General features: G+C 40.1%; 1 protein-coding gene across 11 annotated transcripts in view; it reads right to left on the bottom strand.

The window, feature by feature from the left end:
* The window catches only part of NUSAP1 (nucleolar and spindle associated protein 1), a 74,944-nt gene extending 48,366 nt beyond the window's left edge, over nt 1–26,578 (bottom strand). For 3 of the 11 annotated variants that reach the window (XR_014243277.1, XR_014243278.1, XR_014243279.1), the window contains exons 1-4: nt 21,657–21,820; nt 20,093–20,173; nt 10,819–10,885; nt 7,981–8,594 (exon numbers count right to left, since the gene is read on the bottom strand). The gene's annotated coding sequence lies outside the window, so the exon portion shown is untranslated. Of the gene's footprint in view, nt 1–775; nt 8,595–10,818; nt 10,886–20,092; nt 20,174–21,656 lie in introns of all 11 variants that reach the window. The other 8 variants (XR_014243280.1, XR_014243281.1, XR_014243274.1 and 5 more) reach the window with 7 other exon arrangements.
* Between the last annotated feature and the right edge of the window lie 141 nt (nt 26,579–26,719).

Here is a 26,719-nt window from a genome sequence, read left to right as displayed (position 1 = left end):
AAATCAAAGGAAGGAGCTATTACATTAGCTGTCACATCACAAAAACCACATAGCTTTTGTTCTTCATTTGACAATAGCCAATCCCAAGGAAGTTTGTAACAGCTTTCTTTCTTTTTTTTTTTTTTTTAATTTTTATTTATTTATTTATTTTTGGCTGTGTTGGGTCTTCGTTTCTGTGCGAGGGCTTTCTCTAGTTGCGGCAAGCGGGGGCCACTCTTCATCACGGTGCGCGGGCCTCTCACTGTCGCGGCCTCTCTTGTTGCGGAGCATAGGCTCCAGACGCGCAGGCTCAGTAGTTGTGGCTCACGGGCCCAGTTGCTCCGCGGCATGTGGGATCTTCCCAGACCAGGGCTCGAACCCGTGTCCCCTGCATTGGCAGGCAGACTTTCAACCACTGCGCCACCAGGGAAGCCCTGTAACAGCTTTCTTAAAACTGAAAAAACTCCTTTCCTTTCCCCTGAATCTAGGAGGATCTCTTCTTAATTAGTGTTAAAATGTCTTTAGTTAACTTTTTAAAATTAAATATAAAAGCTTCTTAATTATCGGCAATAATTGTATCATTATTTCCTTACCAGAAACTAAACATTTGCTCCTAGACCTAGCATAAGGTTGGCCCTAAAGGTAAAACAGGATGGCATAAGGGCATAGTTTAAATAAGGTGCCTCTTTATTCATATGGTTGCCTGTTTTTCCCTTGAACTACAACAGAAACTGCCACAACTTGGCATCAAGAAACCCAGGTCTTTTGTCTTCTTTATTTGACATCTGGCACCTACCTAAGCACAGGTCTGTGGATAGGCTCCTTCTTCCATCTCCATAATTTACTGCATTATTAGAATTACCCATTCCAAGTAACAACACAGTGAAATTTCAGTGCATTCTCAGCCCATGCTGCTTTATTGCCAAAATATATATGTACACAGGCGCAGAGTTTCCAACTTTTACAGCAGTTCCTTTTTACAGCAAAGAATATTTCTTCTAAAATCCCAAAGATGCATAGATTAGAAAGCAAGCTGCCTTTTGTAAAACTTCAAACATTCAATGAAATTCTTTTAACATTATCTTATATACCAATGAGGCAATGAAGATCTGAACAGCAAGTAAAAACAAAAGCTACTGAAATAAAACTCTATGCAAAGGTTATTCTAACATAAATCTTTTAAATTACCAGTGATTGATAGGTGGTTTTAAGGTAAGCGCCAAGACTATTACTGTTGCTTACGGACTGATGATAATGTATTGCCAGAATATTTATCCCTGGGAGAAAATTATATTTTAATCTATGGCATGGCATACCATCACCAAGGGAGACAAAATCTTTTGAAAATTCTAACCTTAAGATATCTAAGGTTCTTGTTAGGAGTATGGGTTCCTGGAGAAATCTGTGATGCCTGGGATTCTAATATTAACATTTTAATATGGTCTAGTGGAAATAACAGGAACAGAGATTAGAGAAACACTGTCCTTAAATCTTTACTGGTTTCATTGTTTGGCAGACATGTTATTGATAAGTACCAAGCAGAAACTTTACATATGGGATATGACATTTCACTTCCTGAATTGGGTAAAAGGACTATAAGTTATTCAATTAGGAACTACTGGAAAGTTACCATTCCACTTAAACATTCCTAAAGGTATTCAGAGTGAAATCCCACAGCGAAGATTAAAATGAGGTTGAAATAATTTTGGAAAAATTATTTTTCAGTCATAGAACATGAAACCTGGAAGGGGCCTAGTGAAAATCATCCAGTCTAATCTTGAATTCTCTTCTACTTAGGTCTCTTTCAGATATAATGAATCACATTTGTACATTATTTGTCATGATCACATGTACTTACATGGGTTATTTCAAAGTCAGGAATCATCTCAAAAAATTTTAAGCTATTACAATGAATTGATCTATTTTCTGCATCAAGTAAGAAAATAAACAGCAAGGTTCTTCTTTTTTTCAAAACGGGAAAACTTGCTCCCATGTACCTGGCATCAAAAGCTTTAGGCCAACAAATTATCAAGTCTAACCAAAACATCAAGGATAAAACTCCGGCTATAAAAAATTTTTTTTAAAAACTTAAATACAGTAACAACAGAAAAACCAAACCACAGATGTGTCTATATTTTAAAGACTATTTGCATAAAATGGAATGGGCTCCTTTGCTGGAAGGATCTTTTATGGCTGCGTAATACCAGTACCATCCAAAAAGTCACCTAGTTACCTGAAAATCCTGGAACATCTGAAATATGTCCATGTTGCCTCTATTCACTTCCAAGATTCTAGTCTTAAGAGATCCAAACTTAAGCCACATAAAACTGTTATCAGACAAACCCCATCCCTAGTTACTCTACATCTTCCACACTGGTATTCCATACTCCTTCTGAAACTCTGCACCTTTCTGATTATTATAGCCATAGCAGCTTCTTTATTTATTTGAACATGCTTAGTTTGTGCCTTTTGTTTTTAAACATGCTTGGGGACTAATGGAACCAGGCAAGAGGTCAGAGGGTGAGCACTGTTTTGCTCTATTCCTGACAGTTTGAATGTCTTATGGTTGCCCCTGTTTATCTTCTAGCTTCCATTTTCAATGGAAGTAAGATAATCTTAGAAAATGAAAACTAATAATCCAAACAATAAATTCAAGCTAGTGGTTTAAGTCTATATTGCTTCATTGTTAATAAATGCATATATCTAATTACTAGTAGCCACATAACACTGGACATTTTCAACCATGCATTAGAATATTATACTCTAAAATAAGAGTTATGGGCCTGCCACTATTGCTTGCACTTCCATCCAGACCCACTTTTAATAAACATGCAGAGTAAACCCCTTGACTCAGAGGAAGTAGGGGAAATTACAAGGATACATGCAAAGTTTCAACTGAAAATGTGGGTTAATAAAGTGATTGCTTAGAAATGCAGGCAGGTGCTCCACATCTATCGCAATGCTGCTTCAGAACAGAGGTACAAAAGTCACACACAAAAAGGTTAAAATTAGGACCACTATTCAGTTATAAAAGGATTAATTGCAAATTCTGGTCCTTTTGGGTAGAGAATGATGTAAAAATTTGGGGAAATAGAGTACTGAGAGATGTCCTCTGGAGCAGTGAGTTTTCTTGGCCATTTACTGACAGTGACGGCATAGAAGAGCATAGGTGGTATAGAGATGATGAAGATGCTCTTAGGCAGAATAGTTTGATTCACATTAATGAGCATTACCTGCACAGCTCCCTGGGGAAAAGGAGTTCATGAACAGCAGAGCTAATACAATGTAAACTCAAAAATCAATGCCCTGAAGTTTAGCATAGCCCTCTGCTTTTGAAAACTATTGGCCAAGGAATCCTTCCAAACATGGTATAATTAACAGCCAAGCAATGTTCTGAATAAACCAGAAGCAATTTGCTTGCACCAGCAGCACCACGAGAATGTAAACTCCTGGAGGCCAAGGGTCTCTTCATATTTTGCATATCACAGGTACACAAAGAGTAAACATGAGACCAAAACAACATTGAAAAGTATCAACCATACTTTGAGACTACAAAAACTTGTAGCACATTTGAGCATTTAAAACTATGAATGTGGCTATTAAGGGTAATCTTTAATTGTTCTAAGTAATTAAACTGTTACTGACATCACTGTAATATGCAGTGGTGTCCTCATGATCGTGCAGATGTTTGAATATTGCTTGGTTATTCCAATGTCTCTAACACAAACTGAAGACATAGGACATTTAAAGAGGAGCTATAATCAATTTAATATAGCCTTCTCTCTATCCTTTGGAGTTGCCATTTAAGAATTTAATATTCAAGAGGCACTATTTTCTTAGATCCACTCATCTTTCAGTTTTTCCCCCTGGGAAAACAAAGGAACACAGACACAATCTTTTCAGGGATCTTCAAGGTGCTAAATGGCCAAGATGAACATGAGGTAAAAGGGAGTAAGAAGTCACCCTTGTTCCACTATTACATCCTGATGTGAGAGCTGTGTGATTCTTCAGATCAAGAAACTAGTTTGCTGGGTTCTTGTTAAAATAAGCAGTCACAGGCCTTGGCACATCTACATTAGACAGTGTACTGTCTTTGGCCATTCCCTTCAATCCTTTTGCTTCATACCTTTAAATCCTAACGCCCCTACACTACCAGGCATGAGGAAAAGCCAGCTATCCAAGTTCTTGGTCTGTTTTTTTAAACTCTAAATATACACACACAACAAACTTTTCTCTCTCTTTAAAAAATGTACCCAGGAAACTAATGGAGAAAGATGAGGTGACAAAGCAAAAAGGATGCCATTTTATAAATGCCTGTTGTTAAAAGAAACATCATAAGCAAAATCCCCACACGATGAGCTTCAGTGGGGTTACTCAGTAGGAGTACGTTTGTTTCCAGGTTAAGCATTAGAAAAGCTTAAATTAAATGGCTCTAACCCTCTGCTCTAGCAAACAAGAAGGGTCTTTAACCTTTAACTTGCACAAAAGTTGCTATTTCTCACATAATGATATATTCATATACATTCACAGTTTTTTTTTTTTAAAAAGTACCTTTTATATACTCTTTACCTACAACATCTTTTTCCTTTCATGGAATTCTGTTATCACAGAGCCTCAAACTCAAGTAGTATTCTACTGTACAACCCTGCTAATGCAACTTAGTATACATGCAAAACTGTTATTGCTACTGAAATTCTACCTCTTGAAAATTATGTTTGTTTTATGGCTTTTTTTTTTTTGCAATAGGAAATATTCTTTCCTATATACTGTGCTATTTTGCATTCATTACCTTTTCAGAGGTATTTTTTTAAATGTTTAAATGCTTTTCAGAAGTGGATTCTCCCAGGCGCTAAACTACTTGAACCAAGAGTACAACTACTTTAAGTACACTATAAGAATCTAAACCTGGGTCCCTCGAGATTTGCTGCCCAAGAGTCAATTTCTTTAAGCCTGCTTCTGCACACGAGACACACCACATTAAAAAAGTTTTGCATTTCCTATCATACTAACTATAGAATCTGTGGCAATAAATCCTGGACTCTCCTAATACTGAGATTTAAAAATCACCCCAGAAAATTGCCATTTCCAAGTTCTCAAGAAAGCTTTTAGAGGTAGGAATTTCTTTTCTACAGAAAGCTATGCTTTCAGAACAAAACAACTTTTATTTCTACAAGGAAAAGAGAAAAGAGTGAAAGCTGTCTGAGGCAATTTACTATAACCAAGCAGGGGTTAATATTAATACATGGCAACCTAGGTAGCCTCCATTTAGCTACATTGCCAATTCTCATGAAAAGGTCTGGAATCTCATCAATACACAATTCAGCAAATTTGGAAACAGGAAAAGCCCATGAGAAATTAATCTAGGACACTCTGAACTACTGACCAGTGCTCTTCTGTTAACATGTAGCATACTGCAGATAGGAAACATAAATGGTCTTCAGATTCGAAAAGCACTCACTTGAGCAATTAACAAAGCATCTCAGTAAGACATGCAAAATGTAAAATAATCTGATGCAAAAAGAGTGGGAAAACAATAAACCTACAAGACATACAATGTGAAAACAGTGTAAGAACAGTCTCACCTCAAAGAGAGCAAAGCAGAATCATGAAATGGGGCCTCATTTTGATATAAGGTTTCATAACACACAAAGGCAACTGGTTTCCTACCTCATGGAAAACTTAAAAATCCTCAAAGACAGTATCTCACCTTGTGACCCCATATTTCTATTCATAAATGAGTCTTTTTGGCCTTAATCTCTTTTCCCCAGGGAGAATATCACGGATTCAGATATTTATGAGAAAAGAAAAGGTATAGATTTTCCACTCTTTTTACACTATTAGTTATTATCAATAATTCATCCTGAAGTTTAAATTATTACTAGGCTCATGCACTAACCCCTAACATGGCACTACAATATGCTACCAAGCACTAATGCTTACAAAACTATACACATCTCAAAATGGAAGACATTGGTGATTTTGTTGTTCTTAAACAACTTGTAACATTTGTCCACAAGTATTAAAATATACATATATATATTTCTATTGCACATATCCCATTTTTGTTCAACTTTTTAAAAGAAAAACTGCCAGCTAACATGGATGAGCAAAGGAAGCAGGCACAGCTACAGACTGAGGCATAGTCCTGCCTAAAATTATAGCTTTTGCCATCATGAAGTGGACCAAAATAGACCAGGAAAAACAACGTAGATGTATTAGGTAAACAATGGGCAAATACAACTGGAATATACCCATTTTGTTAAATGCCATCTGGTGAAAATCACGGAAGATGCAGAAACAACTTGAAAGCATTAAACAGTGGTTCTCTTAGCTTTGAAATGAAAATATGTAAAGCAATTGGAGAAGATGAGTCTGATACACAATTATTCAAACAAGTGGGCCAGAGATGGTTTCACTGGTGCTGACAGTAGAGGGTCTCTATCCCCTGTCAAACAATCCTACCCAAAAAGTTGCCCCCAAAAACATGGGGAGGATCGGTAACAGACAACTGAAGATACAAATTCTCCATGATATGATATTCCCAACATACCAACGGGACTCATGTATGTAGGTTCCATTCTGTCTTTATCAATTCCAAAATACTGATAGAAAACATCAGGAAGTGGCTGAGAAGTTACTTAGAGAAAAATTTAAGTTACCTTTATCCAAGTTACTTACACTATGCTTTACCACTCAGTAATTGCCCCCAATTAAAGGAAATTATATTTTATCTATATTATGTAATTATTTTACTAAAACGCTTCCGTATGCCAATTCAAACTGGTTGACCAATTTAACTAATCATTAAGAGTGCTCAATATTTCCAATTTTTGCCTATTTCTATCACTCTCAAATTCTGATAAATCTGCCCCAAGATTTCAACAGCACAACATGTATGGCCCTGGGCAAACATTCCCTGTATCACAGAGATGATCTAAGATGATTCGTTCTTAATTTCATCTAACCAGCTTTAAATTCTTTCTCTACTCACAAAAACTTATAAAGGTTTCATTCTTCTTATGTAAACACCTGGCAATTCATACAATGTTCCTCTGTTGATTTGGAAGCAAGGACGGCTTTACCCTGTAGTCTGTTCATCAGATAGTTGTTAAGTTTTAACAGAAAGAAAGGAAATTCATTATTTCTTACTGGAACTATTTTTCTTGTTTGAGTTTTTTCAGACCCTGGATTTCTTCTAAATCTACATTGACCCAACCACAGTCTGGGAACATTTCTTCTGAGGCCCATTCTCTGATGAGAAAGTTCGGTTCCAACTGGGGAAAGTTACCTCAGTCCCAGCCTTTTCAGCCAAACATACACCTATTGCCTAGAAAAATAAATCAAATACCCAAGAACCCATCTTGGATCAAAGGAAAAAAGTTACTTAACCTTTTACAAAAAACAGAGCTATAGACTGTGAAACGCCATAAAGTCAGATGGAGCTGCATAAAGCATTTTCCTTCTTTTTCTTAGGAGAAAGGAGTAATATGGAAACTTTCCACATTTTTTTCTCCACTCCTGTATGTCCAAAGGTGAAGGCAGGTCATACTGTAGGGTCCATCCCTAGATCTTCTGAACAGAAAAACCACTTTTGCCACTTTTCTTCCAGCCTTAGCAGCATGTAAAACCACGTCTCAAGTGCTATATAAATAAGACTGCATGAAAAAGAATGAACTAATTTGTAATACAGTAGCTTCTCATCCTAGGGTGGTGAAGAGGGTTCCATCCCTGGACTCAAAACTGTTTAGTTTCCTTTTACCAAAGCATTCACTAAACCCAAGCATGCATTCATAGGGTTAGCATCTGCACAATGTGGTTATTCCTTAGAAGAATGAAAAAACATAAAAAAATACCATATATCCAAAGACTTCTGAGAAAGAAGTCCACCACAGCTTCCTTCTCCAGGAGAAATATCCCTCTTATCATCCAAAAATGTGTACTTACACATGTAAAAATGTGTATTTATAGAGTTGTGATGATGTACTCACATATGCAACTAACCTTGTGATATCCTGTCTTTATGCTTCTTTATCACATCAAAGGTTTTATTGCAAAACTGGACCTTTGTTCTTATCCAGTAAATCTATGCCAAAGGATGAGTCAGGTATTAGATATATGTGTAATTTTTTAAGCATCTCTTTCACTTCAAATTAGAACACATATTTGGAATTTACTGCTGCAAGTCTCAACTGTGCTTATCACAACAGTGGCTAAAACTGGAAGACGTTAAAAAAAAACACCCTGATGTCACGCATGCTTGCTATTTCGTCTTCTTGTCTGGAACAAAAGGTAAAGAATTCACAAATATCGCCATCTAAGCACCTGTTTCAAATGATATCAGCTTTCAGCTTGTAAAATTATTTGTGATTAAGCAAATTGCAGCAGAAGATGCATGTCAGTTGCTTCTTTCTTCCTAGAGAAGTTAGCAGGATGACTGCATCCCAGGGGCTTCTCTTCTTTGAATCTGAGAGGTGGAACAAAAAGAAAAGCAGCCTTTTCCAGTCCAAATCATGGAGGTAAAGTGTAGAGAAGAGATATCCACATTTCAAGAATAGGGAAGGTGGCCCGATAAAAGCAGCAGGACAACCCCACTCCAGGAGACAACATAGAAATACCTGGAAATACAAAATAAATTGAAAACAGGAAGATTAAGATAGGTACTTCTATATGAGCTTACTTTTTAAAAATAGTATTTAAAACACACAGAGAAAATTTTTTTGGATTACATATTGTTTAAAAGAAAATGTCCAACCACAGCACCAAATTCAGTATTATCACTGGAAAAGCAGAAGCAGGGGAGCTTCCCGGGTGGCGCAGTGGTTAAGAATCCGCCTGCCAATGCAAGGGACACAGGTTCAAGACCTGGTCCGGGAAGACCCCACATGCCGTGGAGCAACTAAGCCTGTGCGCCACAACTACTGAGCCTGAGCTCTAGAGCCCGCAAGCCACAACTACTGAACCTAGAGCCCATGCTCCACAAGAGAAGCCACCGCAATGAGAAGCCCGTGCACTGCAACGAAGACCCAACACAGCCAAAAAAAAAAAAAAAAGAAAGATTTATTTAAAAAAAAAAAAAAAAAAGAAAGAAACAAAAGCAGAAGCAGGGACTTCCCCAGTGGTCCAGTGGTTAAGATTCCACCTTTCAATGCAGGGGGCACGGGTTCGATCCCTAGTCGGGGAACTAAGATCCCACACGCATAAGGGTGCAGCCAAAAAAATAAATAAATAAAAAATAAGAACAAACTAACAAATAAATAAATAAAAGAAAGAAAGAAAAGCAGAAGCAGTAGCCAGGAAACTTATGTAAGTATGATACAAAAAGCTAGAATTATATAAAAACTTGCATTATATAAAATGAGATACACATGTTAATTTCCTCTTATGCAAATGGAGTCATACAGTCCATGAAATGATTCTATATAAAACATTTATGTTGGGACTTCCCTGGTGGCACAGTGGTTAAGAATCTGCCTGCCAATGCAGAGGATATGGGTTCGAGCCCTGGTACAGGAAGATCCCACATGCCGCGGAGCAACTAAGCCCGCGAGCCACAACTACTGAGCCCAGGTGCCACAACTACTGAAGCCCATGCCCCTAGAGCCTGTGCTCCGCAACAAAAGAAGCCACCGCAATGAGAAGCCCATGCACTGCAACAAAGAGTAGCCCCTGCTCACCACAACTAGAGAAAGCCCACATGCAGCAACAAAGACCCAACACAGTCAAAAATAAATAAATATTTAAAAATTTAAAAATTAAAAAAAATAAAACATTTGTGTTTAAAAGCAGTATTGCAGGACTTCCCTGGTGGTGCAGTGGTTAAGAATCCACCTGCCAATGCAGGGGACACGGGTTCGAGCCCTCATCCGGGAAGATCCCACGTGCCATTGAGCAACTAAGCCCGTGCACCACAACTACTGAGCCTGTGCGCTAGAGCCCATGAGCCACAACTACTGAGCCCATGTGCCACAGCTACTGAAGCCCGCATGCTTAGAGCCCATGCTCCACAACAAGAAAAGCCACTGCAGTGAGAAGCCCGCGCACCACAACTAAGAGTAGCCCCCGCTCGCCACACCTAGAGAAAGCCAGCGTGCAGCAACGAAGACCCAACACAGCCATAAATAAATAAATAAATAAATTTATAAATAAATTTATAGAGTAAATAAATAAATAAAACCAGTACTGTACTCCAAAGTTGATGCTTAAATACTTAATACTCAAAACCATATGTGTCATCTTACTCGGAATTATCTTCAACTACCTAATACCAAGAGTGAACAATAAAAATTTTGTGAACTATAAACACAGGTAAAACAATATGTACTGTAGCATGATCACCAAATGCAAGCATGTAAAAACATTAGCAGTTCACTGCTGTTAAACATCACACTTGTTAAATTGCAAATATCTGCAAAAGTAAATCAGACAAAAAAAGGACAAATATTGTGTAAGTCCTCTTACATGAGGTAACTAGACTAGGCAAATTCAGAGAAAGAAAGTGGAATAGAGGTAACTAGGAACTGGGGCAGGGGGTGGGGGGGCGGTGCGGGGCAGGGAAGTGCAGAGTTACTGCTTAATGGGTATTGAGTTTGGGATGATGAATAAGTTCTGGAAATAGTGGTAATGGTTGCAGAACAATGTGAATATACTTAATGCCACTAAACTATACATTTAAATATAGTTAAAATGATAAATTTTATGTATGATAATAAATAAATAAATCACAGGTACATACCAAAAGCTTAAATAAATTATTTAAGCTTACAAAAATGGCCAATGGTGACTGGCTAACTAGTCTTCCTAGCCCTCCATTTTTAGTACGTCACAGAGATTCAAAAATACCTCTCAACTCCAAACTGAGCTTGAATAACCTCTTCTGGTTGAAGACGAGACAGTTCTGATTCAAAGCCTACAAAAGGAAAATGTAAATTAATTCAGAAGGTAAAGAACTACAGAATTTGCATTTGTTATAAAAGCAGCAGAGGAAGTGAGAGAAAAAACTGAGAATATCCACATACAGGCCTTTAGAACCCTATGGAGAACAGAGCTGTTTCATTATATAAGCTTACTCAGGCTAGTTCAAAGCTTGCACCAGCCACTAGACTGTTCTGTAGCTCAATTCTAATGGCCAGATAACTGGCAGTAATGTTGAGGGGGAAAGAAGATACAAGCTAGTTCTTTCCACAAATAAATATGCTGAAAGAATTCTATATAAACCAAATAAGTACCAAAGAAGTCTTTTAAAAATGGACCTTTTTGGGACTTCCCTGGAGGTCCAGTGGTTAAGACTCCGTGCTCCCAGCGCAGGAGGCACAGGTTCGATCCCTGATCAGGGAGCTAAGATCCCGCATGCCATGCGGCTTGGCCCAAAAAAAAGAAAGAAAAAGAAAAAAAGCACCTTTTCCTTAATGTCATTTGCTGCAACATGAATGGATGTAGAAATTATCATATTAAGTGAAGTTAAGTCAGAGACAGAAGGACAAATACCATATGATATCATTTATATGTGGAACCTAAAAAAAATGATACAAATGAACTTATTTACAAAACAGAAACAGACTCACAGACATAAAAAACTTATGGGGCTTCCCTGGTGGCGCAGTGGTTGGGGGTCTGCCTGCCAATGCAGGGGACACGGGTTCGAGCCCTGGTCTGGGAGGGTCCCGCGTGCAGCGGAGCAGCTGGGCCTGTGGGCCACAGTTGCTGAGCCTGCGCGTCTGGAGCCTGTGCTCCACAACAAGAGAGGCCACGATAGTAAGAGGCCCGCGCACCGCGATGAGGAGTGGCCCCCGCTTGCCGCGGCTGGAGGGGGCCCTCCCACAGAGGCGAAGACCCAACACAGCCAAAAATAAATAAATAAATAAAATTTAAAAAAAAAAACAAAAAAACTTATGGTTACCAAAGGGGATGGCGGCTAAATTAGGAGTCTGGGATTAACATATACACACTACTATGTATAAAATAGGCAAACAAAGACCTACCATATAGCACAGGGAATTAAAGATGATACAAATAGATGGAGAGATATACCATGTTCCTGGATTGGAAGAATCAACATTGTGAAAATGACTCTACTACCCAAAGCAATCTACAGATTCAATGCAATCCCTATCAAACTACCACAGGCATTTTTCACAGAACTAGAACAAAAAATTTCACAATTTGTATGGAAACACAAAAGACCCCGAATAGCCAAAGCAATCTTGAGAACGAAAAATGGAGCTGGGGGAATCAGGCTCCCTGACTTCAGACTATACTACAAAGCTTCAGTAATCAAGACAGTTTGGTACTGGCACAAAAACAGAAATATAGACCAATGGAACAGGATAGAAAGCCCAGAGATAAACCCACACACATATGGTCACCTTATCTTTGATAAAGGAGGCAAGCATATACAGTGGAGAAAAGACAGCCTCTTCAATAAGTGGTGCTGGGAAAATTGGACAGGTACATGTAAAAGTATGAAATTAGAACACTCCCTGACACCATGCACAAAAATAAACTCCAAATGGATTAAAGACCTAAGTGTAAGGCCAGACACTATCAAACTCTTAGAGGAAAACATAGGCAGAACACTCTATGACATACATCACAGCAAGATTCTTTTTGACCCAGCTCCCAGAGAAATGGAAATAAGAACACAAATAAACAAATGGGACCTAATGAAACTTAAAAGCTTTTGCACAGCAAAGGAAACCATAAACAAGACCAAAAGACAACCCTTAGAATGGGAGAAAATATTTGCAAATGAAGCAACTGACAAAGGATTAATCTCCAAGATTTACAAGCAGCTCATGCAGCTCAATAACAAAAAAACGAACAACCCAATCCAAAAATGGGCAGAAGACCTAAATAGACATTTCTCCAAAGAAGATATACAGATGGCCTACAGACACATGAAAGAATGCTCAACATCATTAATCATTAGAGAAATGCAAATCAAAACTACAATGAGATATCATCTCACACCGGTCAGAATGGCCATCATCAAAAAATCTAGAAACAATAAATGCTGGAGAGGATGTGGAGGAAAGGGAACACTCTTGCACTGTTGCTGGGAATGTAAATTGATACAGCCACTATGGAGAACAGTATGGAGGTTCCTTAAAAAACTACAAATAGAACTACCATACGACCCAGCAATCCCACTACTGGGCATATACCCTGAGAAAACCATAGGTCAAAAAGTGTCATGTACCACAATGTTCATTGCAGCTCTATTTACAATAGCCAGGACCTGGAAGCAACCTAAATGTCCATCGACAGATGAATGGATAAAGAAGATGTGGCACATATATACAATGGAATATTACTCAGCCATAAAAAGAAATGAAATGGAGGTATTTGTAATGAGGTGGATGGAGTTAGAGTCTGTCATACAGAGTGAAGTAAGTCAGAAAGAGAAAAACAAATACAGTATGCTAACACATATATACGGAATCTAAGGAAAAAAAAAAAAAAAAGGCCATGAAGAACCTAGTGGCAAGATGGGAATAAAGACACAGACCTACTAGAGAATGGACTTGAGGATATGGGGAGTGGGTGGGGTGAGATGTGACAGGGTAAGAGAGTGTCATGGACATATATACACTACCAAATGTAAAATAGATAGCTAGTGGGAAGCAGCCGCATAGCACAGGGAGATCAGCTCGGTGCTTTGTGACCACCTAGAGGGGTGGGATGGGGAGGGTGGGAGGGAGGGAGATGCAAGAGGGAAGAGAAATGGGAACATATTGTATAACTGATTCACTTTGTTATAAAGCAGAAGCTAACACACTATTGTAAGGCAATTATACTTCAATAAAGATGTTTAAAAAAAACTTATGGTTACCAAAGGGGATGGCGGCTAAATTAGGAGTCTGGGATTAACATATACACACTACTATGTATAAAATAGGCAAACAAAGACCTACCATATAGCACAGGGAACTATACTCAATATCTTGGAATAACCTATAATGGAAAAGAATCTGAAAAAGAATACATATGTATGTGTGTATGTATATATATACACACATATATATATAAAACTGAATCACTCTGCTGTACACCTGAAACACAACATTGTAAATTAACTATACTTCAATTTTAAAAATGCACCTTTTCTTGTGCTTGCTTCAGCAGCACATATACTAAAATTGGGAATGATACAGAGAAGACTAGCATGGCCCCTGCGCAAGGATGACACATAAATTCGTGAAGCGTTCCATATTTTAAATTTATTTATTTATTCATTCATTCCTTCATTTATGGCTGCGTTGGGTATTCACTGCTGTGCACAGGCTTTCTCTAGCTGCGGCGAGCAGGGGCTACTCTTCGTTGTGGTGCGCGGGCTTCTCATTGCAGTGGCCTCTCTTGTTGTGGAGCACGGGCTCTAGGTGCGTGGGCTTCAGTAGTTGTGGCTCGTGGGCTCTAGAGCGCAGGCTCAGTAGTTGTGGTGCACAGGCTTAGTTGCTTTGTGGCATGTGGGATCTTCCTGGACCAGGGCTCGACTGTGTCCCCTGCATTGGCAGGCAGATTCTCAACCACTGCGCCACCAGGGAAGTCCCAAAAACACACCTTTTCTTAATAGGGAAACTGTCTAGACTCTTTTAAAGACAAATTCCTTTAGCAATATCAACTAATAAAAATGCATACATTCATCATATATAAACCTTATCCCCCAATCTACATCTTAATATTAGGCAATAATGATATAACATCATAAGCTTGTATTCTCTTCATAATACCCAGTTTCACATCTCAAACATGACTATTCAACTCTAAACTCACGTGTTTGAATCACAAACTGTAGGTCCCATTTGAAAACTGAATGAATAGTAGCTTAGTATAAAAGCCAAAGTTTTGACCATTACCCAAAATTCCGCATAAGATCCCCACTGTATCTCTTTTGATGCCAATTCTATCTCCCCCTTCATCATGGGCTCCAACCATACTGGACTCTGCTCTTCCTGGAATGTCAGACACGCTACCTTATAGCCTGTGTACTGGCTGTTCTCTTTGTGAGAAGACTCTTTCACCAGGTACCCACAGAGCTAATCCCCTCACCTTGAAGTTTTTATTCAACTGTCATTTTCTCAAAGAGGCCTACTCTGAGCCCTGATTTAAGATTACATTGTTCCCCCCATCCTATCCACAGATGTATCCCCACCATTCCCCTTTACCTTTTTCTACTTTTCCTTTTAATCCATGCATGAAACACTACATAAGGTACTTATATAAGGTACAATACTTATTATGTTTCTCATGTGTCCTGTCTAAAATGTAACCTCCACCAGGAAGGAACCTGTTTTGTGCACTGGTGAATCCCAGGCACCTAGCATAGCATGTGACCCATAATAAGCACTTAATAAAAATTTGTTGAATAACTGAATAGCAGGGCTCTTAAATATACTTAGCCAACATGAGCTAAAATTTAAATAGACAGGTTCTAGAGTTAGGTGAAGAAAGTACAACTATATACTCTGATCTACAAAACTTACAAACACATTCCTGTAAAGCTGGTGCCTTACTATGCATTTCTGGGTCTCTGAACTCACTTGTTTAGTGCTGTTGATTATACAAAAAATGTAACTTTATATTAGAAAATCTGACTTATTGAGAGGATGAAAAGGGAAAATAGGAATTTTCAATGAAGCTCTTGGGCTAGCCAGATATGAGTCAAATGACTTTATGTAGTAGGCAGCTTCTATGGTGGTCCCCCCTTACTGCTGCCTCCTGGTGTTCACACCCTTTAATAATCCCTTCTAAAAATGAATCAGGGTTCATCTATGTGACTACTGTATAATAAAAAATTTGACTGGCCTTTGTCCCTAGAGGGAGACTACAAATCGCTGGAATTTACAGTAAATGAACCAGTGGAAATTAAACAACACACTCCTAAACAACCAATGGGTCAAAGAAGAAATCACAAGGGAAATTTGAAAATATCTTGAGACAAATGAAAACAAAAACACAGCATACCAAAACTCACAGGATGCAGCAAAAGCAGTGCTAAGAGTAACATACAGCTGTAAATGCTTAAATTAAAAATGAAGAAGAATATCAAATCAACAACCTAACTTTATACCTTAAGGAACTAGAAAAAGAATAAACTAAACCCAAAGCAGCCAGAAGGAAGGAAAAAATAAATAAATATGAAACCAAAGATTGGTTCAGACAGGGTCATGGGAACCCTTGAATCTGCAGTCAGTTGGTCAGAAGTGCAGGTGGCCTGGGGATCCTCTAAAGTGCTGCTGGCATCTAAAGTGAGGGCAGTCTTCTTGGGGGATCATGCCCTTTTGACTTGTGGGGTCTGCATTAATTCCAGATGGTTAGTGTCAGAATTGTATTGCAGTATGCTAGTTGGTGTCTAAACAACGACCAACAGAATGAGGAGGAAGTGACAGTGAGTGACTTCTGAGGCAAGGTCATAGATGGGATTGTGGCTTCTGCCTTGCTCTCCTGAATTGCCTGTTCTGGTAAAAGCCAGCTGCTGTATCATGACACTCAAGCAGCCCTGGAAGAGGCTGACAGTGGTAGGAATGAGGCTTTCCACAACCAGCATGAATTTGCTAGCCATGTGAATGAGCCACCATGGAATCAGATGACTGCCACCCCAGCTAGTATCTTGACTGTAACCCTGTAAGAGACTCCAAACCAGAAACCCTAACTCCTGACCCACACAAACTGTGCAAGATAATAAATGTTTACTGTTGTTTTAATCCACTAAATTTTAGGTAATTTGTTACACATCAATAAATACCTCAAACATTTCACTTCCTTTAAGGACAGGAAGAATGATATACCATGGGAGTTAAATACTTTCTTACTTTGCTATGTAAATTCAGAACACATTTCATAAAACACAATGGACAGCACTGTCATTCAAATTAAATTTTATAGTGTCTTATTAAAAACAGGGCTTCCCTGGTGGCGCAGTGGTTGAGAACCTGCCTGCCAATGCAGGGGACACGGGTTCGAGCCCGGGTCTGGGAAGATCCCACATGCCGCGGAGCAACTAGGCCCGTGAGCCACAACTACTGAGCCTGCGCGTCTGGAGCCTGTGCTCCGCAACAAGAAAGGCCGTGATAGTGAGAGGCCCGCGCACCGTGATGAAGAGTGGCCCCCGCTTGCCGCAACTAGAGAAAGCCCTCGCACAGAAACGAAGACCCAACACAGCCAAAAATAAATAAATAAATAAAATTTAAAAAAAAACACACAAACAAATGCTGGGGGCTTCCCTGGTGTCGCAGTGGTTGGGAATCCGCCTGCCAATGCAGGGGACACGGGTTCGAGCCCTAGTCCGGGAAGATCCGACATGCCGTGGAGCAACTAAGCCCGTGCGCCATGACTACTGACCCTGCACTCTAGAGCCCGTGAGCCACAGCTACTGAAGCCCACACGCCTAGAGCCCAGGCTCCACAAGAGAAGCCACCACAATGAGAAGCCCGCGCACCACAACGAAGAGTAGCCCCTGCTCGCCGCAACTAGAGAAAGCCCACGTGCAGCAACAAAGACCCAACTCAGCCAAAAATAAAAAATAAATTAATTTTTTAAAAAATTATAAAAAAACAACAACAAACAAACAAATGCTGGGACTTCCCTGGCAGTCCTGTGGTTAAGACTCTGTGCTCCCAATGCAGGGGGCATGGGTTCGATCCTTGGTCAGGAAACTAAGATCCCCCATGCCACATGGCCAAAAAAAGAAAAAGAAAAACAAATGCTGGGTTTGTTGGACAGTTTCTGCCCCCAGATGTGGGATAGACTATACAAATATAGATGTGCTTAAGTGGATTTATTTCCTCCCCATAAATGAAAGCACACTATACACCTTGTTCTGCACCTTGCTTTCTTCCTTTTCATGTATATTAGAGATAATTCTGTATCAGAATTTAAAGCTACCTTGTAAGTACAGAAGCAGCTACATTTATTTACATCAGTTCCCTATAGATGGATAGATTGCTAGGAATATTGTGCTATACCAATGTCAAGTTTCTATTACTCAGGCCCAAAATGGAGTCCCTTGTGTTAAACCCACATCACCTAACCAAGACTTAATACCTAACCTAACTGCAGTTCAATCTCCTCCAGAAATGTAACCTTTAACCAGTCAGTCTGGAATTACCTGGTCAGCAGAATCCTTCCGTTCCTCTTAGGAGGATGACCTTTCCTGAAATAATGCATTCTTTGCTAATAATTTCCTTTTTCTGCCCCCTTTTCACCTTTCTTTCCTTTTCTACAGCTCAGCAGAGCTCCTTTCTATTTGTTAGATGGGAGGCTACCTGATTGATGAATCATTTAATGAAGGCAATCAGATCTTTAAATTTACTCAATGGATATAATTCAAAAAGACACCTGCACCCCTATGTTCATAGCAGCACTATTCACAATAGCAAGACATGGAAACAACCTAAATGTCCATCAACAGATGAATGGATAAAGAAGATGTGGTACATATATATACAATGGAATACTACTCAGCCATAAAAAAGAACAAAATAATGCCATTTGCAGCAACATGGATGCAACTAGAGATTATCATACTAAGTGAAGTCAGAAAGAGAAAGACAAACACCATATAATATCACTTATATGTATGTGGAATCTAAAATATGACATAAAGGAACCTATCTAAGAAGCAGAAACAGACTCACAGACATAGAGAACAGACTTGTGGTTGCCAAGGGGACGGGGGGTGGGGGAGGGATGGACGGACTGGGTGTTTGGGTTAGTAGATGCAAACTATTACATACAGAATGGATGGACAACAAGGTCTTACAGTATAGCACAGGGACTCTGTGCTCCCAATGCAGGGGGCATGGGTTTGATCCTTGGTCAGGAAACTAAGATCCCCCATGCCGCATGGCCAAAAAAAGAAAAAGAAAAGCAAATTCTGGGTTTGTTGGATAGTTTCTGCCCCCAGATGTGGGATAGACTATACTAATATAGATGTGCTTAAGTGGATTTATTTCCTCCCCATAAATGAAAGCACGCTATACAATATCCTGGGATTCAATGTCCTGGGATAAACCAAAATGGAAAAGAATATAAAAAGAATATAGATATATGTATAACCGAGTCACTTTACTGTACAGCAGAAATTAACACAACATTGTAAATCAACTATACTTCAATTTAAATAAATAAATAAATAAATAAATTTACTCAGTTGAATTTGTGTTATTTAACAGTCTGCCTGGACTTAATTAAGGTTACAATCCAAGCAACAAAGCCTTGGCTCTAAAAGCATATGATAAAGACTCTACCAGCTGAAGGGTATTTATTCCTTTTTCCCTCTTCTTATTCCTTTTCTTAATATTGAAATACATATAGTTGGAGTTTTTCACTCATCTTTCTTCAATTTTTTTTTATTGTAAAATACACACAACATACAATTTATCATCTTAACCCCTTTTAAGTGTTCAGTTCAGTGGTAAGAAGTACATTCACATTATCGTGCAACCATCACCACCATCCATCTCCAGAACTCTTTTCATATTACAAATCTGAAACTCTGTACCAATTAAATAATAAACCTCCATTTCCCCTCCCTGCAGCCCCTGGCAACCACCATTCTACTGTCTGTCTCTATGATTTTGACTACTCTAAGTCCCTTATACAAGTGGTATACAAGATTTTAATCCTTAAAGCAGTTCAACATTGAATGTTTTTCATATAATACAATCAAGGTATATGACTAAGTAGATATTATGGTTTGAACTGTGTCCTCCCCAAATTCCTATGTTGTCATATGAATACCTCAAAATATGACCTTATTTAGAAACAGAGTCACTGCAGATGTAATTAATTAAGATGAGGTCATACTGGAGCCAAGTGGGCCCCTAATCTGACTGGTGTCCTTATAAAAGGGAGAATTTAGGACATAGACACAAACAGGGAGAATACCTTGTGAAGACTGGAGTTATGCTGCCACAGCCAAAGAACTACCCAAAGCTAGAAGAAAAGCGTGGAACGAATCCTTCCCTAGTGCCTTCAGGGAGAGATTATACCAATAACTTATAGTCACTTTTGACGTTCATCCTCTGTTGAAGCTAATGATTTCTTGTTCTACTTCTATCTAGCTATTTCCAATCTGCTTAAACAGTATTTGAAAGCATTAGCCACTATTACTCACTTGCCAAATCCTGAGTTCAGAATTTTGTTTTCTTTTCGAGATGAATATAAAAGCACCTACAAGTCAAGGAAAATGTTCTTCCTGTGATAAGGAAAAATAAAAAGAACATTACAGTAAGGATACAGCCCTCACTTTTGCTGTATGCATTTATGTGCAAAATTATTCAAATGAACCAAACTAGTCTTAAAAACATCACTATCAAAAACTATTCAGAAGGAACAATCAAAAAGAATTCACTCTCTACCTGCACTGGCATTAATTTTATAAAGATGTCAAAACTCCTGGAGCAGTGGTTCTCGAGTTTTTAAACACTGTCCCCTTTGAGAATCTGATGATGCTATGGACACTCTTCTCCCTCAAAAGACCTTTGCTTTAGTATAAATGATCACTCCCCTGCTTGTGAGGCAGGAAGGAAGAATGTTCTGTTCCTTTCCTCTGCCCAGTATCTTCTTTCTTCTCCTAGATGAAATGAAAAAACTACTCTGGACAAAAGCAACAGTAAGGTCTTATTTAGAAGTATTTCTTTACCTGGTATTTTCAGCTCTGCTAAATCCAGGGCCAGCAAAAAGCATACCAGACACATTCATTTGTATTAGGACATGTCATTCGAACTGGGCCTAACTAATGTGCCAGTTTTAAACAGGCTTCACCAACTCAGAAACCTTTCCCACAATTTAAGTGAAAGACCGAATGAGGGGTCATAACAACCCAAATTACAAAAAAAGATACCCCATAAAATTACACAAGAACCGAATACAAATGCCTGACAGTAGTATACTTTGTAACCCCACCCCATTACACAAATTACTTTATAATAATAATTCCCCAAACTCTTTCTCATTCTCTCTATAAATATATATATAAATAAAAATTGTACACTGATTCCTTTAGTTCTGGAAAACTACGGTTAATTCTACCTAGAGTCAGCAGAGATTAATGCGCCATTAGGCAACTATCAGGTCATACAAGGACAAAGCTGCTTTCGCAGATTTTAAAGTTTGAGAGGTGGGAGTGGGAACGAATGCATATAATAAAGGTAAGCAAGAGAACGTACACGATACACAGACTCAAATTAAATCCCAGGAAGTGGGGGAAACCTGTTACACCAAATCTCAAGGTCAACGGGACAGGGACACAAAATACTCAGAGCCGCAACAGGCCTCGATTGAGACCCGAGCCTCAGGCAAAACAGTAGACACGAAGTTCGTGAGGCGAGGAGCATAAATAAATCAATAAAACAAAGATATTCTTCAAAGATAAACCGATGGGCGACGCAGAGAATGCCACATATACAGAAGCGTGGATGCAATCATCGGGCAACAAGCCGAAAGCACAAAGGCAGCCAAAGGCAAGGCACTGAGAAGGTCAGTGGCAGGTCGGGTCTGAGTAGTGGTGCAACACACGCCCAAAAGTCGGGGCTGCCGCCCTGGGGCCGCTCGGAAGGAAACCCGCGCCTGGCCAAGGCCCGTGCCAGCTGCTGGCAGGCTCCGCGCACTCCGTTCTTCGGACGGCTTGGGCCGCGCCACCTCCTGCTAGTTCCCCTGTCTTGGCCTTCTCGGCTTACCTCGCACGGGCCAGCAGAAGCACTCGAGCGCCCGGGGGCCAGCCCTCCCCCTGGCCCAAAGGCCAGGTGGCCTCGACGCACCTCACTCCGCCATCTTTGCTCCTTCTCAAGTCCGCCAACCCTGCGGCGGCCGTTTCCACAACCCCCGCCTCTTCCGCTAACACTAGTACGGATTGGATAACGTCTTGCGCAGGCGCGCTCTTCTTCCGTTGTAGGTTGGTTGGAATGTACGTCAATCAATAGCGCCAGCATCACTTTTTCGGTCCGTTTTTGCGTCTGATTGGATCTCACGGTTGAGGTAATAGGGAAAAATGTTCTCGTAATTCATTTCTTAGGGGTGTAAAATTATTTCCGCGTAGAAGCAGTGTCACTTCGTGGTTAGGTAGTCTGGCTAGGCCGCATGGCAGTTTTAAGCCATCGTTAGATTAAGCTATAGATTAAACTAATAATTTCATTCTCAAGGCCTAGGAGCTTTTAATACTGGGCATAACACGACACCTAGGCAACAAATTTAATAGCTCAAGTTTGCCTCTTGAGTTTGACCCATTTCCACTCCTAAAGAGCCCAAACGCCAGACTGCTGTTTATAGTTCTGGTCAATGCGCGAGAGCAGATTCGTCACTTTTCTTTGAGGGCCATTCTGCAGAATGTCAAACTGTTATAACTGACAGTCTTGTTGCTTACCACACCCAACTGTAGGAGTATTGAGATTCTTTCTTCAGTGATTCTTCCAGGAAAGGCAGGGAGTGTAATTGGGAGCTCCACTAACGGCACGCGACAAGCGACGGGCAGTATAGGTCCTCAAACACCATCAAGGCTGTCATCTGAGCTGCTTCCTAGAAGTACAGATTCCCTATGGCTGCAGCTCTCCGAGATACACTTCCCTAAGTCTAAAGATGAGGCCAAGGAATCTTATTTTTACAGAAGCTTATGATAAAGGACATCTAAACCTACAGCTAATATCACATTTAATAGTGAGACAATACTTTGCCTTTAAGATCAGAAACAAGGTAAGGACGCAGTCTCCCACCACCTCTACTCTACATTGTACTGGAGGTTGTAGCCAGTGTGAAAAGGCAAATAAACAAAAGGCATCCAGATTGGAAGAAATAAAACTGCTTTCCTTGGCAGATGACATGATCCTTTGTAGAAAGTCATAAGGAAAACACAGACGCACACAGACACAGCAAAAACAAAAACAAAACAAACTACTAGAACTTACATATTTAGCAAGGTTGTAAGATACAAGATCAGTATACAAAAAATCAACTTTATACTCTATACTAATAACAAAAATGAAATTAAGAAAACAACTGTGTTGGGGGACTTCCCTGGTGGTGCAGTGGATGGGACTCCACGCTCCCAGTGCAGGGGGCCTGGGTTCGATCCCTGGACAGGGAACTAGATCCCACATGCACGCCGCAACTAAGAGTTTGAATACCGCAACTAAGGAGCCCGCCTGCCGCAACTAAGACCCAGCGCAACCAAATAAATAAATATTAAAAAAGAAAACAAGAAAAAAAACCCGCATTCATGATAGCATCAAAAACGATAAAATTCTTAGGAAAAATTTAATAAGTCCTTTGTAGATATTTAAGTCCTTTGCAGATATTCTTATGTGTATTCCTAAAAACAAAAACAAATACAAAGGGACTTCCCTGGTGGTGCAGCAGTTAAGAATCTGCCTGCCAATGCAGGGGACACGGGTTTGATGCCTGATGCGGGAAGATCCCACATGCCGCGGAGCAACTAAGCCCGTGCGCCACAACTACTGAGCCTGTGCTCTAGAGCCCACGAGCCACAACTACTGAGCCCGCGTGCCACAACTACTGAAGCCCGCAAGCCTAGAGCCCATGCTCTGCAACAAGAGAAGCCACCGCAATAAGCCTGCGTGCCGCAACGAAGAGTAGCCCCCGCTCGCCGCAACTGGAGAAAGCCCGTGCACAACAACAAAGACCCAATGCAGCCAAAAATAAATAAATAAATAAATAAATAAATTTATTTAACAAATACAAAACATTTTTTGTAAAATACTGTTATAGCTACTTAGAGAACCTAGTAATCATATTATGAATTAACACGCAGGAATTCTAGATCATCTAGGTAAACCTGTACTGTAATTTAGGAATTCTGCAAGATTGCTGACAGAAGTGTTCATTCAAGATTTTGCTTAAGCAATTCTAGCAACTAAGGGCTAGGGAATGCACTAGTTTGAGGAACATCCTGTTCCTCATTTGAACAGTTATAATTATTAGGAAATTCTTCCTTAGAATAAGCTGGAATCTATCAACCTATCACTTCCACTCGTTAATAAAACTGATATAATGCTTAGCATGTGTCAGGCACTCATTTAATCCTCACAGCAACCTATGATGTTGGTAGTGTTATCATTATCATCATAATCCCCATTTTACAGTTAAGGAAGAAGACACAGAAGAATTACCCAAGTTCGTGTGCCTGGTTAAGTGGTAATACCAGGATCTGAACCCATCCAATCTGTTTCCAAAGTCCATGCTTTCAAATTCTACATTAAACCACCTAATTCTGTCCTCTGGAAAAAACAAAATACAGCCTTTCAAGGACAGGTCCTTAGCTATATGAATAATATAGATACTAAATATTTTAATATAACTACTTTCTTTTCTTTTCTCTAGATTAAAGCCTTAGTTCCTATACTTGCCCAAGGTAGTAAGTTGCCCTGAACCCTTCACCATTTTGCTTCTTGGGGATACATCATTTTGACAATGTCCTTAAAAGGTGATGGTCTTCAAATTTTTGATATCTTAAAATACACAGGTGTCTCTTGCTTGCCATTTCTTCTTTTTAGTCTAAATACAGGAATTTACATCTATCTTTGTTAAAAATAAAGGTTGTTGGAGAGTGAAATGATTAAGAGCATGGACTGTGCAGAGTTCCTGGGCTTGAATCCAGGCTCTACCACTAACTAGCTGTGTGACTTTGATCTTGGGAGAAAAAGTCATTTAGCCTCTCTGGGGCTGAATACCCTCACCTGTAAAATGGTGATAATAACTGTACCTGCCTCCTAAGGTTGCTGTGAGGATTAGAATTAATATCTGTCAAGCACACAAAACAGTGCCTTGCATATAGTAAATGCCACATAAATGTTAGCTACTATTGGGCTTCCCTGGTGGCACAATGGTTAAGAGTCTGCCTGCCAATGCAAGGGACACGGGTTCAAGCCCTGGCCTGGGAAGATCCCACATGCCTCAGAGCAGCTAAGCCCGTGCACCACAACTATTGAGCCTGAGCTCTAAAGCTCGCAAGCCGCAACTACTAAGCTCACGTGCCACAACTACGGAAGCCTGCGCGCCTACAGCCCGAGCTCCGCAACAAGAGAAGCCATGACAATGAGAAGCCCGCGCACCGCAACGAAGAGTAGCCCCCGCTCACCGCAACTAAAGAAAGCCCGTGCACAACAATAAAGACCCAACACAGCCAAAAATAAATAAATAAATAAAATTATTTTATTTTAAATGTTAGCTATTATTGATTGAACGCAAACTATTAAGATAATTTAGCCTTCATTCTCCCATGGAAGGACTGTATTAACTACTTTTATGGCATTATGTTACTTTAAAAAATTAATAAACACTACTTTTATGCTTTGTCTTTGGATGTTGAAAAGGACTAAATACTGACAGTAAATCCCATGGCATGGCATGGAAGGTTTTCCTTAAGTCTGACACTGATCTTTTATTTTTTTAATTTTAATTTATTTTTATTTTTTATTTTTTGGCCACACTGCACACCTGGCAGGATCTTAGTTCCCCCGACCAGGGACTTAACCCACACCCTCAGCAGTGAAAGTGTGGAGTCCTAACCACTGGACCGCCAGGGGATTCCCACTGATCTTTTATTTAAAGTTATATTGAGGAACTTCCCTGGTGGTCCAGTGGTTAAGAATCCGCCTTCCCATGCAGGGGACTCAGGTTCAATCCCTGGTGGGGGACCTAAGATCCCACGTACTGCGGGGCAATTAAGCCCTTGGGCCACACACAACTAGAGAGCCTGCGTTCTGCAGCTACAGAGCCCACGCGCTCTGGAGCCGGCTGCCACAACTAGAGAGAAGCCAGCGCTCCGCAACAAAGAGCCCACGCGCCGCAACAAAAAAAGATCCCGCATGCCACAGCTAAGACCTGACCCAGCCAAAGATTTAAATAAATAAATAAATAAATAGTTATACTGAGGTATAATTCAAATGTCATATATAATTCATCCATTTGATATGTACCATTCAATGGCTTTTAGTATAGTCACAAAATTATATATCCATCAACACGATTTTAGAACATTTCATTAATACAAAAAAAAGAACCCTCACACCCCTTAGCTATCATTCCCTAATCTCCCATTCCTCCAGGCCCTGGAATCATACAGTATTTGTCCTTTTGTGATTGGCTTTTTTTTTTTTTTTTTTTTTTTTAATTTATTTATGGCTGTGTTGGGTCTTCGTTTCTGTGCGAGGGCTTTCTCCAGTTGCGGAGAGCAGGGGCCACTCTTCATCGCGGTGCGCGGGCCTCTCACTGTCGCGGCCTCTTGTTGCGGAGCACAGGCTCCAGACGCGCAGGCTCAGTAATTGTGGCTCACGGGCCTAGTTGCTCCGCGGCATGTGGGATCCTCCCAGACCAGGGCTCGAACCTGTGTCCCCTGCATTGGCAGGCAGATTCTCAACCACTGCGCCACCAGGGAAGCCTGTGATTGGCTTCTTTTACTTAGCATAATATCTTCAGGGTTCATCCATGTTGTAGCATGTGTCAAAATTTCCTTCCATCTTAAGGCTGAATGATATATCACTGTATGTATATACCACATTTTGGTTTTCCATTCATGTGTCAGTGGACGTTTAGGTTGCTTCCACCTTTGGCTATTGTGAACAGTGCTGCTATGAACATAGGTATACAAATACCTCTTTAAGACCCTACTCTCCCAGACCAGCTGAGGCAGCAGCCAGAGCACGCCCGCTCCCGCCTGCCCACCCTCCGCTGCCCTCCACTCGCCCCGGGGTTTCTTTCGCCCTTCCTCCACCCCCTCCTTCCCCTCCTC

The sequence above is a fragment of the Balaenoptera borealis genome, assembly GCF_965194805.1.
Source record: "Balaenoptera borealis genome assembly, chromosome: 3".
NCBI classification, from domain to species: Eukaryota; Metazoa; Chordata; class Mammalia; order Artiodactyla; family Balaenopteridae; genus Balaenoptera; species Balaenoptera borealis.
The sequence above is the reverse complement of the archived record's forward strand: the minus strand, read 5'-3'. Positions and strand labels throughout refer to the sequence as shown.